This window comes from Protopterus annectens, chromosome 1.part1 (assembly GCF_019279795.1).
Source record: "Protopterus annectens isolate FY-2018-M chromosome 1.part1, PAN1.0, whole genome shotgun sequence".
Lineage (NCBI taxonomy): Eukaryota > Metazoa > Chordata > Ceratodontiformes > Protopteridae > Protopterus > Protopterus annectens.
In genome coordinates this window covers 210,441,573-210,455,837 of record NC_056726.1, presented here as the reverse complement: position 1 = coordinate 210,455,837, position 14,265 = coordinate 210,441,573, and positions in this window count along the sequence as shown.

The following is a 14,265-nucleotide window of genomic DNA, read 5'->3' as shown; positions in this document are numbered from 1 at the left end:
TCCAGTTTTCTACACTGATTAGCTATCTCTTTGTGTCAAGTGTTTTTTGCTTTGTGTGAATTAACCTAGATCTAGATCGCGATGAACTTGTAATTTGGGGGTGGGAGCAGTAAGGTTTATTTTCTCACCTGTAGTGGAAAAAACTAAAATACAAACATGCAAAATGCCTCCAGTAGTAGAGTAAAATACAGTGGACAGCAAGTAATATGTACATTGCATACTTAATATGGGGTATTCTTACAATCAAGTATCATTAAAAAACAGAGAATGTAAAAAAAAAAAAAATCAAACAAAATAATTTTGATAATGCATCAAAGACCACTACAGTTAAAGGCAACCATAAAACTATCTTTACGTAAGGTAAATTTGGACCTGCTGAAGCAAGTAACCTATTTTCTGTTGTGAGAGTGAACCAGAAAGGACAAACGTCTGGATATGTTAATACTAAGGTGGCACTAACGAAGGCAGAAAGGACCATGGATAGCACAATGACAATGCCATTAACCAGCAGTGATAATGTAAATGGTAGTGGTTTATGGATACTGGATATCCCAACAGAGCCGATCTTCGTCAAATGGGGCCCTAGGCGGGGTAATAGATTGGGGCCTCCCTACACACACACACAGCAGCACCCCCTTTCCCCCAGTCATTCCTGTGTCCCATTACTTGGCTATTTCTCCCCAGTTACCATAAACGCTATTCAAACCTGTCAGTGAGCATACTATTATCCTTTTTACTTCTACAATGATGACAGACATTTGGATTTAATTTAATACTTTTGTTTCAAATTTTATAGCACAAATACTGATAGACATTTGCTAAACAAAACAATACGGTCTCACAGTGAAAACACACTTAGCAGTAACAGCAAACTTCTCAGCCCTTGAAACTCGCATTCATTGAAACGGCATTGAAACTTCCATTCAAAGAAAATGCATCTGGCCAGTGGTGGATAAAGTTCACCTTTGGGCTGTTTTCAAACCATTGGCTCCTTGCACACATTTTCAGGGCCATGCAGACATGCACTTGTCCTTTGATTCACCTTCCTGATTGTATTAAATTATATTCCTTGTGTAGTACAGCACCACATGTTAGAGTGAATTTTGAAGTTGTAGTTTTGAACATTTTTCCAGTAAGCAATGAAGCAAAACATATGAAGCAATAATGAGAAAAGTGCCCACTTCAGAACATTTCAACCATAAAGGACCACTCGATATCAGTCAATATACGTAATCTCTGCAGAAGTAAAGTAATCTGAATAATTCCACATTAAAGAGATATGTAACTAATGAAAAGGTTGCTGCTAGCAAATAATGTTATATTTCAGTGTTTCATCTACAAATTCAGTGCCTGCTGCCCTTGGAGAATTAACTGCCTAGGTTACGTTAAAAAATGGTAAGCTGGTAATATTGCAGTAGGGAACGGATGACAAACCGACAAGTAATTTATACTTAAGATGACTGCAAACTGGGCACCATAGTCGAAAACACATCTGACACAGATATCCTTCAGAAGGGCCTCACAGAAACGGATAACTGGTGCCAGAGCCATGGCCTAAAGTTAAATGCCAAGAAATGCACAGTCATACCCTTCGGGAAAAACAAGGTTACCCCTAGCTACCATATAGGTGGCAATCCACTGAGCACAGAAGAAGTCATCAGGGATCTGGGGACCCAGGTTGACAGTAGCCTTTCGTTTGACACTCATGTTGCTAAAGTAGTTAGGAAAACCTTCTACATTGCCCACCTGATCATGAAGGGATTCACATCTAGATCAAGGGAGGTCATCGTCCCCTGTACTCATCACTCATTAGACCTATGATTGAGTACAATGCCCCATTCGGAATGTATCTGACCCGACACCTGCAGCAGCTGGAAAGGCCCCAAAAGTTCCTCACCAAAAGGATAAAGGGTCTCAAAAATATGTCTTATGCTGCCCGACTGAAAGAACTCCAGCTCTATTCAGTCTCATACCGCTTGCTCAGAGGTGACCTGTGCCTGACATATAAGGCCATGTCAAACCCTGATTTGATGAATATGCTTCACCTCAAAAAATCTGGATCCCTCAGAACCACAAGGGCGGGAGACTTAAACCTTGACACGGTTATTAATAGAACGTGCTGGAGGGACAGATTCATCACCCAGAGACTCCCTATGCTGTGGAACAAAATCCCGGTACATGTGAGGCAGAGCACCTCGCTGGCCTTGTTCAAGATGAATCTTGACCAATGGATGGGGGATCTCAGATATACCCCAGGGATTACTTCAGTGTCACTGCTTGACAGAGGCACAGCAAAATAATAGGCATAGTTTTATTCAAACTAAAGGGGTGGCGAAAGCCAAATAACTATGGGCTAGGCTTATAAATGCCCTTGGGCAGATAGCCTAGTATGAACCTATGAACCTATGAACTAGGCATCTCATCCAAAAGAGGACACAGTTTTGTTTCATCTACAAATTCAGTGCCTGCTGCCCTTGGAGAATAATGTGACTAGGTTACGTTAAAAAATGGTAAGCTGGTAATATTGCAGTAGGGAACAGATGGCAAAGTGACAACTAGTTCATACTTACTAGGCATCTCATTCAAAAGAGGACACACTCAGGACTGTGGCATCCCCTCCCCTTAAAGTACAACACAGAATCAGCAATCCATCTGTATGGTGTGGGAGTAGAACCCACAGCCTTTGGCGTTAAAAGCAAGTATGCTGCCTGTTGTGCTACAAACACTGCTTTCAAATTCTATAATACAAACAGTGGTGGCCATTTGCTTAACAAAACAGTTACACATTGAAAACCAAGTTAGCATGAGCAGCAATTAGGGTTGCCACCTTTCATCGTGGCTAAAACCAGAGTAAAGCCACACCCCTTGCATCATCAGTAACCCCGCCCATCCCACACCCTCCTTGCCCACATTCCGCCCATTTTATCATGTCACGATGACATCACTCTGCGAGGAACGCCCTCTTTTTCCGTTCCTGTTTCCTGCTTTCAGCTGATTTACTATGCTTTTCTGTAAAAAAAGCATAGTAAATCAGCCGATTTACAAACTCCGATAGTCTGTTTCCTTTTTGAAACAGAATTCCAGAGTTTGTACAGTGTTTTCTGGACTACCAGAGAATCAGTTTGATTTCCTGATAGTCTGGCAAAAAAACGGAGGGGTGGCAACCCTAGCAGCAATAAATTTATCTTCCCTTGAAGCTTACAATTCCTTGAAAATGCACTGAAGCTCACAATTCCTTGAAAATGCACTGAATCTCAGTTCCTTGAAAATGCACTTTGAGTACTCTGCTAGTTGGTGTAAAGGATTCAGGCTCTTGTGTCCTGTAACTAAGGTACACAGTTTGAGCCAGAGCAAATCAGCTAACTTGCCATCCCTAACTAGGGCATTTCACACAAACTTTAATTCTGATTCTGAAGTTTTCTCATACACTTACTTTAATCACAAAATAAGATTCAGGAATGCTGCAAGAATGGAATGTTCATTGTGTTTAAGTTCCACGCCAGAGACATGGAAAAGAAAAAGTAACAGCAGGGGGTGTATGTGTCAACGCATGCAGGTATGAACAGATGCAAAGGGTGTTCATTATCTTAAAGAAGAACAAATGCCCTTAAAGAAGAAATTTATTTATTTTTTTTAATTAAAAAGTAAATGTTGTAGCAGCCTCTCCAGCCAGTGGGCCCTTCCCAGCCAGCAGGCTCTAGACGATTGCCTAGGTTGCCTAGTACTGGATCCGGCTCTGTATCCTAGTAACAACAATAGATACACTTTGTTTTGGCTTGTTCTTTTTTTTTTTTTTTTTTTAACTTTGAAATAACAACTAGACATTCACTTTATATTCAGTAACTTAAGAATGTGTGTAGGGAATGTCATTACCTCATATACACAGTCGTAAATGTTACTCTAAACATTGTTTGCAATGTTTACATTGTGTATACACTGCTATATATATATATATATATCTTGCTTTTTGTGTTTTTTTCTTTGATCATTACTGAGTCCAAGTCGTCGTGCCCAGTTCCCCTACCTATTTAAGAGATAAATAAAAAGTAACTGTAGTTTGAGGTGGGGAAGGATAAAAATCCAATGATAAAGATAATTATGTGGGATTTTAGGCAACATGGTTATGCTGAGCTGGGGGAGAGGGTCAAAGATGAATTTGTTTTCTGATAGCAGACAGAGGGATTTAGTAAGATTTGGGAATGGATCAGGAATGGAGTACTCAGAACTATGGGCATGATTGTGCGGATAATTCAAAAAGGCAAAAATGAAGAGAGGAGTTTTATGGCTAATAGGACTATGAGACTAGTCTTATGTAAAAGATGGAGTGCAAAAGTGGTGGAATGGAGGGGTTGAGGTGGAAGAGACAGAGTACATGGATGCTCGCAGAAGGACAACAAAGATTGTACAAGTCAGAAAGAAGTTGTCAGGAAGAATCTGGAAAGGTAGCAGGGCCTTTTTTACATACATAATAAAAAGGCCAGTGGAAGGGACACAGTTAGCAAGCCTGAAAGATGGTACTTGTCAATGTTTGCCCCATTTCCAAAGACAGAATACTTCACAGATAGTAAACCTAGAGGTGGGGATATGGGGGCTTTGCCTCCACATGGGATGTCAGGGGTGGCGCAGCTCACCTTGCAAAAAATGTATTTAATAATCTCCATTTCCTCACTTATGGACTTTAAGGCATTGAAACTGTGATAAGGAGCTGAGGGAGATAACAGAAGACTGGGAAAAAAACAAGAACAATGAATGAATTCTCTGCGTCAGTTTTCACAAAGGAATGCAAAGAGTGGGTGTCATACTGTGATGGAAGTAGGGCTCAATGGGGAGCTAAGTGGAAAGGCATCATGATGGAGAAGGTTGGACAATGAGGAGCTAAGTGGAGAGGCATCATAATGGAGAACGTTGGACAATGAGGAACTATGTGGACAGGCATCATGATGGAGAAGGTTGGACAATGACAAGCATCATGATGGAGAAGGTTGAACAATGAGAAGTTTAGTGGACAGGCATCATGATGGAGAAAGTTGGACAATAAAAAGCTAAGTGGACAGGCATCTTGATGGAGAAGGCTGGGTTGGAACTGGTAGCACCTAGGGAGGATATACGGCATAAGGGCAAGATGAAATACTTTCTATGTCCATTATTTACACAAAATAGTATGGAACTGTAAAGCTAAGATTTTATCTAGCATTATTAATTGTCACAAGGATTAAATGACATTTTAGAGACTCACTACTAGAAATATTGGGTCTACTTCATGTTTTCGTAAGCTGACAATACAAGTCTGATATTGTCGGCACAACAATATCGAAAGTGAAGAACATTGTGTAAGTAAACGGAAATCTCTGTAAGGGGAGATTTCTGTTTACCTCAATGTAGTGCGGTCTCAGAGTTGGTATATTTAAGTAGGGTGTGTGGGGGTGCAGGGGGGCCCCCTGCCTACGCCATTTAGTTTTTTTTTTTAATTTATGTATTTTTTTATGTTATTCGATGTTTTACTTAATCGATCAATAACATTCAAACTTTATTGATTCGATTAAGTAAACTTTCGATAACGTGATATAGACGCGAAATATTACAGTCTTATTATCCAATAACTACAAGTACATGTAATTCACACTGGATATCTGTCTTCAATATAGGCAAGAGACTGGAACAACCAAACTATTTCAGTTCTCACTGATTGTAAACCATTCTCATTCCAAAGACAGTATTGTTTTTACTGAAATTTGCATCTTTCTACACTTACCTGAGTTGAGACTGAAAGTGGTCATGTGTGACCAGTGTTGTACCCTGGTTAACAAATTTAAAATAAGAATTAGAGGTTGCAGGACTGATCCCTATGGAACACCACTGGTTACAGGCTTGCTGTTGGAAGTGGAATCCCCTATTTTGACTATATGTGTTCTATCAGTGAGCCAGTTAGTGAACCATCTAATGATGTAAGGGTTTATACCTAGTTGGGTAAGTTTGTCAATAATGCCTGAGTGCAGGATAGTGTCAAAAGCCTTGGCTAAGTCTAGGTAGGCTGTATGCACAGATTTACCCTCGCCCAAGGCCTTGGTGACTGTCTGAAAGAAGTCCACCAGGTTTAACAGGCATGATCTCCCTCTGACAAATCCAAATTGAGTAGGGTCAAGTGCTTGGAGATTACCTATATCTTTGTTGATAAAGTCCATGATGATTCACTCCATGGCTTTGCAGATAAGGCTAGTCAGGCTAATAGGTCTATAGTTCCTGGGACCAGTGGAAGCACCACCTTTGTACAGGGGAATAACGCTGGCAATTTTCCATTCAGCTGGGATGAAGCTGGTGTTTAGACTATGATTGAAAAGAGTACCCAATGGTGTTGATAATTCTTGTTGAAGTCCATGTATGACGCAGCCTGGGATATTATCAGGTCCCATAGATGCTGTGTTTTTGTCCTTAGATAGGGCATTTATGACCTGCTCTTTAGAAATACAAGGTGGGGACAGGTGGTAGGGATGTCAAGGGGTATGTTTTCACAGAACCTGTTGGCCAACAGGTTAGCTATAGCCACAGGTGCAGTATATGTGGTATCATTAACTACCAGTTTGGCACAAATCTGGGCCTTTCCTTTTAGGTTATGGCTGTAACTGAAAAACGCCTTATGGTTGCCCTTAGTAGAGGAAGTTAATTTGGATTCATAGTTTGCTTTGGAGGACTTCACAAGAAGTCTTATTTGCTTGTTTAAGCTGAGGAGGGAGTGTTTTCAGTTTAAGGATCACTCCCTCTTACTCTTAGACAGCAAATTCTTCCTCTTATTGTTTGCTCTTTCTTGAGGAGCTTGTTTTGGTCCTATCAGGTACGGCCGAGTCAATGCAGTTATACAGGTGTTTGTATAAAGTACTGGTGTAGAAGTCGGCATAGTTGCCAGTTCCATCTGAGGGGGGATGTGCAGTGAAGCTATTTATACCATCCCATAAGAGGTTATAATCTGCTTTAAAGAAATTCTTTTAGTTTAATTGCTGCTGTGGGGGTCATGTGTTACTTCGAATGAGAATGAGACCGATTTGTGGTCAGATCTCTATCAGGGAAGACCTCACAGTAAGGGTGCTACAGTGATCCCCATATTGGTAAGCACCAGATCCAGGATGTTGGCACCCTTGTAGGGGTGTCAACCAGCTGGTCCAGGGCATTGGAGTTAAAGTCAAGGAACCTTTGGGCAAGTGAGTTTGAGCATGAGTAATTTACCCAGTCAATGGATGGGTAGCTAAAGTTGCCCAAAACCATAGTGGTCAGATCTACTTAAGTAGATCCAAATAGGCAGAGTGGGTGTCTTGATTCATGGAGAGGGTCCTGTAGCTGGCAATGACTTGAATGGGTGCCCTACCAACATTTATTTGCACCTGAAGTATCTCCAGAGAATCATACTGTTTAACCAATGAGGAGGTGTATTTATCTTAAATGAATATTAATAAACTGCCTCTTTTAGTTTTCACACCATCAGTTTGTAGTCTGAATGTGTTGAAGGAGGTGTAACCTAGTATGGGTGGGGTGCTCTCCACAGCCTTGAACCAGGTCTCTGTGACTGCACAAATGTCTTTGTCTTCCATTGTGAGGACTGCTTCCAGTGAGTGCAGTTTCATGTTAAGACTCCTAGCATTTAGCAGCATAACCTTGAAGTTGTTTTTAGGTGGAGTTTTTACGTCAGGAATTTTGTTCTTGTGACACTGCCTGAAAAAAGCACTATGGGGATGGCAAGAGCTTTAGCCAGAAGCCAAAATGCCAGGGGTGACAGACGAAAACCATCTCTGGCATAGCATAGAGGTCTGTCGATCATGTCATCCCAGGCTGAGAGATACTGGATGTGCTTAGAATGACACCAGAAACTAAGCCAATTATTGAAGTCAACCATTTTCCTGTTTGTAGTGAGGTATCATCTTAGGTGAAGGTAAAATGTTGCTTAAGGCTAAGGACATACCTGCCTGAGACACATAATCCAAGAGCAAGAGCTCAGGTGTGTCTCTCTTCATATAATTCAGAGAGGTATGTCTCAAGTCGTTCACATCAACATGAACTATGATGGAGTCATAACAGTATGTGTTCTTGAGGTATGTGTGATATGGCAGATCCTAGAACCTGACAGTCAACTGACCATGACATTTTCCTTATCCAGCCTGGTGAGAGGGACATCTGTGTGTCTCATGATGGAATCACCTAAGACTAATATGCTTGGTTTTGTGTTTTGCCTTATGGGCAAGGTGAGACACTGATGTGTGAGCTTGTGACAAACTGAAATGCTGCCAGCCCAGCTAGCTGGAGTTTTGTAAATAATTATATGCCACTTGAAAATATTAATATGATTTATATAAAAATGTGACACTGCCAGCCCAGCTATCTGGAATTTTGTAAATAATCATATGTCATTTGTGAATATTAATATGATCCATAGGCTTTTCTTACAAACATAAGATAACTATATGTTATGTGGATATTAAACTACTGGTGCAGAAGTGTGTGTTGAACTGTATGTTATGTACTGAGATTCATGAATGTAACCACAGTGTACCCTGCTGGAAAAGAGCATAAATGTGTATAAACTATATACCTGTGCAGATGTGTGTTTTAATGGTAGAAGTTGGAGCATACAGAGTTAACTTGTAAAACCTCAAGAAAATAAGTAGAAATTGTTTTGCAATTCTGTTATCACTGTTTCACTTCAGAACAGACACAATGTCTAGAGCTCAAGGTTTTCCTATTGTCTTAAAACAGAAATAATTACTAGGTTTCAAATGTAGAAGTGATTAACTGTTTTACAACTTCCAATTCTAGGCAAACTTCTGAGAGATATGTACCTCTGACACAGTGGTGCTAAATTCTAAGTTTCTGTTAGCCTGGGAACTGAAGGCAGGTGACAAAGAGTGATGTCATCCCAGCTAACCCAGCAGTAATGTGAATTATTAATTTAAGAACTATCTCAGAGAGTCTGTGCATTTTGTATTTGTCTTTGGACCTGGAAACATCCATCTTCAGCACTTCTGCCTTGGTAATAGTAAGCAACTAGAGAAAAGTAATTTCTTTTAGAGATAGGGATATAGTAAGATTAGTTTAGATGTTTTCTGTATTTATTTGAGACTGCCCTGCAATGTTGTTTTAAAATATTTCATGTGATTCTGAAATCTGTAGTCACTGTGCTGAGGTATTAAGTATTGTCTCCTTGTTTTATTATTAAATATATTTAAACCTTTTAATTGTGGCTGGTTTGTTTAGAGATATTTAAGCTCTTAAGAGTACTTGCATATGTATTTGGTGACACTGTATAGGCCACTCCTAAATAGCCTTCAAGTCTTGGTCACACTTACCATTTGGATAATAGTAACACGACACAGTAAGATTGGGCACCCTTTGGAAAGGGCCTTAAAAGTAGCTGATAAGGGGTTTTGGTGGCAGTGCTAACTACCTTATGGTCTGGGCAGAAGAGGGCATAGCTAGTAAACCTGTGCCTGCCTTTCCCACGTGTGTGTTTGTGTATAAATCAAATCTCAAAGTGTGTGTATGTGTCAGCTACTTGGGGAGGGACATAAAGCACTGGTTGGACAGAGAGAGTGCTGGGAGGACTTGGCTTGGAACCCTGGCTAAGGACTCAAGTCTATAGCTTTGTCAGTGGGGAGTCTTATTGGGGATCTGGAGAAAGAGGGAGAAACCAGCCCCAGACTGCCTGTGATCTCTGTGTGCTCTTAAGGGAAATTGTATTTTACTGTGTGTGTACTTTTCATCCTCCCAATATGTACATCCCTCACTGGTGCTAGTGGTGAGGAATGAAGCTCCTTGATTACTGGGCCATTGCAGGGGAGTCACAGAGCTATTATGTGCATTGTGTTCTGCAGAGGAAGTATCATGTGTGGCGTGTTTGTGTTTGTGTTTGTGAGGTCTCTGGTGTTTAGATATGTTTCTGGTGAGGACCTCCGCATATGTAGCTATGTGTGATGTGCGTTTGGGTGGAGGAGGAGATGAGGTGTGCATGCTGACATCCCGCTCATTGTTATATGCACTGACTGGTATGTGAGAAAGCATGGATTCAAGGTTCTTAATATAGTTGCATCTCTCACATGTTGAGTTTGTGTGGACTAGGAATAGAAGGTTGTCGGTGAGCATGAGACAGTTGCGACACTGCCTCAGGTTGCCCATGTTGACCAAGCTGGCTGGAGAAACTGTGGGAAATTGTTATTTAGAGCAATACAATGAGTCAGTTGTAATACTTCTTCCTCACAGCTTCGGAGTTCAGACCTGATGTCTGGTCACTATTTGTACAGAGTTTGTATGTTCTTAATGTGCCTTGTAGATTTTCTCCAGTTTCCTCCCAACCCCCCAAAGCATGCTGGTTTATTGGCTGCACTGAAGTTTCTATATGCATTACATTTATACATGCCCTTGTAGCCTGGGTCATGCCTGAAAAGGGTACAAGCTACCCGATTAAAAGATAAGTTAAATTAAAATTAGAAGAAAACATAATAATGAAATCCACTATACTTGAATGCAAAATAGTTACCTTAAGAAACACTTAAATTACAGTTGAAAAGGTGTTTCTTCAAGGAAGCAACCCCCGTTGTACCATATCTCCTACATTCAGGTGATTCACCTTCCTTACTTATACTTACTAATTCAATGGGTACATATTAATGTAGAAAGAATAAAATCTCAACCATAGAAATACTCATTCCATCGCCACACAGCATAACTTTGATATAATATAACCAAATAAATCAAACAGACATCCATCATATATTTGTAAAAAAGCAAATACATTTTCTAAAATGTAGCTCTAAGCAAACCAGCAAAAAACTGTAAATAAAACTCTAGCAAAATAGGATGGGATGCCAATAACCCGAACAGATTGTAACATAAGTAAATTGCCACCAATTAGCATACACGATCCTGGCTAAGGTTAGTGGAAATAGAAGCAGGGAGAGGAAAGACATGAAGGTTACAGTATCACTAGAATATAGGAGAACAACTTGGTAATTTAAGTGAAAAATCTATTAAAGAAAGCTCAGAAGAACTTGGGCCTAGTATGCAGATCAAAAGTGTGCACATAGAGGTCAACAATGAATTCAGGGTAAGGGAATGTACCATCTGCAATAACTACATGGTAAATGCTGTTGAGTTAGGATGGCAGTCAAGCAAAGTACTGGTGGAGGAGTCAAGTTCGACAAAGCATCTTAGTTGTAGTTATATCAAGGGCAACAGAAAGGAGAAAGACAGACTTTAAGTATCTCCATTTTGCTTTTTCTTGATTGCATTGCTGTTTGCACTTCCTTTAAATAATTTTTTCATTGTATTGCATTTATTTTTAACTGCATTTACTATATTTTGCTTCACACTCAAGTGTGATAGCCTGCACTGTGTTTAAAGTGATTTTATTACTGTTTTAAGTGCTTTTTCTGTGAAAAAAAAAAAAAAACAAACAAAAAAAAGTTCTAGCTTTTTTGCTTGTTTTCCCGTCTTTCCTGTTAACTAGAGTAGTCTTGATACAGATTTGCTGTATTCAGGACTGTATTATAGTTTCTGAGTTCCCCCTACCTTTCTGTGTTAGAAGGAAGCCTTTCCGCTTATCGGTGGGAGTGGTAAGCACTAGGTAGCCTAACCAGAAGAGGAGTGGTTTCCAACTCTGAAATTGTAGCTTATTGGTTGTTTGAGCAGTTTTCTATCCCTTTTAACTTTATGCTTTAAAAAAAAAACGTGTTTGCGAGGGTTTGCATGACGTGTAGCGCTGCTAAGCTAGGGTAAACTATTACCAGTGACAGAAAGTCTGCTCTTCAGTTTTCCCTTAGATCTTGCTAGTGCTCTTCTCTGTTGCACTTTAACTAGCTTATTTGTACCAATTATTGTACCACACATAAGTACTATTAGCACTAAATGTCCTATAAGAAAACATCTCCAGTACTTATTAATAATGCCCATCCCTCCAGGCATGTGTAAAGGTCAATTCCCTGTGCTTTCTCTTTTTAACCTGGTGAACTTGGGCATCCCGAGGCAGTGTAGCAACTGCCTCATGTACACAGACAACCCTATCCTCTTACCCCCCAACACTCATATGAGTGAGTGATGCACTTATATATCCAAATTGGAAGTCATGCAGTCTCCTGTCAAGACAAGAATAGCCGGTCAAGAGGAAACCACACCACATGGAACACATAACCCTCCAGAACACCCACCAGCACAGCTCTCACACAAAACCACATACCACGTACCCACCTTCATGGAGGCTCTCGATAAAAATCTACCCAAACAGCAGAGACCTCCAAGGCAGAAACGCACTTGACCACCACAACACAGCACAAATCACAAGATACATAGCTCACCCACACAGTGTACCCCTCAACCTAAGCCCCTAAGGCAAAACAGCTTACCTAATACACTAATCATAGGTGACTCAATAGTGAGGCACACTGATGTCCCACTTACTAGAATGAATAAGGAGAAGGTAACACTCAGCTGCCTGACAGGTGCCAGGATCCACCACATAACACACACACTTAGGTCATTCCACAACAAGTACAAGTATGACTGTCATTGTCCATGTGGGTGTGAATGACCTCAGATGTACCTCCCTGGGCTACACGAAAAGAGACATGGAGGACCTCTCGGATTATGTAGCCCAGGCGGGTATAACCCTAGCCCTGAGCAGCATCCTACCATTGCCCAGAATTATGCCGCAGTACAAACAGAAAATGACTGACTTCAACAATTGGCTAAGTTTCTGGTGTATTCTAAGGGGATCCAGTATCTGACTGCTTGGGAAGACATGATTGACAGACCTCGATGCTTTGCCAGAGATGGCCTGCATCTGTCACCCCTGGGTTTCCAGATACTGGCTAAGGCTCTTGTCACCCTTATTGTGCCTTTTTTAGGCAGTGTTCCAAAGACCAAATTACCACCATAACAGCTATAAATAAATGTAATCTGAGGGTCATGCTGCTCAATGCTAGGAGTTTAAATCTTAAGATGCACTCGCTTGAAGCTCTCCTTAAAATGGAGAACATCGACATTTCTGCTGTAACTGAGACCTGGTTTAAAGCAGCAGAAAGCACCCCTGTGTTAACAGGTTATAACTCATTTCACACCTTCTGGCCCAAGAACTTGGACTGAAGCTCCAAAGGCGGTGGCGTCTCCATATTCATTAAGGATATGCACACCTCCAGACTAGTAGCACAGCATAATGCATCGGAGATACTTCAGGTACAACTAATGTTGGGCAAGACAGCGATTCAGGTCATAGCCTGCTATAGGTCCTCAAATATGTACCAGGACTCTCACTCCACATTCCTAAGCACCCTGGAAAATAATTGGATCCAACCCAACACCCTCATACTGGGTGATTTCAACTATCCCTCCATTAACTGAGAAAACTATTCATGCACCGATACACTGGCCCAACGCTTCCTGGAATTCATAAATTCCAATGCCCTGGACAAGCTCATTCTTACCCCCACAAGAGACGCAACATCCTTGACCTGGTTATTACCAACATGAGAGATAGTTGCACTACACTAATAGTCAATTCCTCCCTGGTTAGATCCGACCGCAAACTAATCACCATGGAAATCCAGATCCTACCTCCACCCCCCACAAAAGTAACCACCATGAAAAACTACTCCAAAGCTAACTTTGGGTTCCTAAAAACAGAGGTGGCTAAATTCACGGCACCCATGCAAATGGAGAATAGTTGCATGACTGCCGAATCATACATCAATGCACTGTCTGAACACATACATAAATGCATGGAACTAGCCATACCCAACAGAACCAAGACGCTCTCCTCCAAAAAAAGGAAGCCAATCTGGTAGATCCCTGCCATTAACAGACTCTACATCAGAAGGAAGAAACTGTTTCAGAGAAAGCTGACTGGAAAAACTCCCTTATTAACCTCAATAAAAAGTTGAGATCCCGCATAAAATCCTCTAAAGCTAGCTACGAAGGCAAAATTGTAGCAGATACCAAATATAACCACAAGGCCTTCTACAGCTATGTCAAGAATCTCCATGGCAATACCCAGATTTGCTCTGAGTTACTGCACAATGGTACCTCCTATACAGAGCCAGCAGATATTGTCAACATAATGGCCGACAGATTCAGTGCCAACTTTTCCCCTCTCACCCCCCTAAGGGACCATTCACAATATTGGAAGAATGTCAGGCATTCAGTATTACTGCTGCACAGATTAAAGCTGCATTGTCCAAGGCATGGGATGCGACAATATCCCTGGCTGTGTTCTACATGAACTACAAAATGAACTGG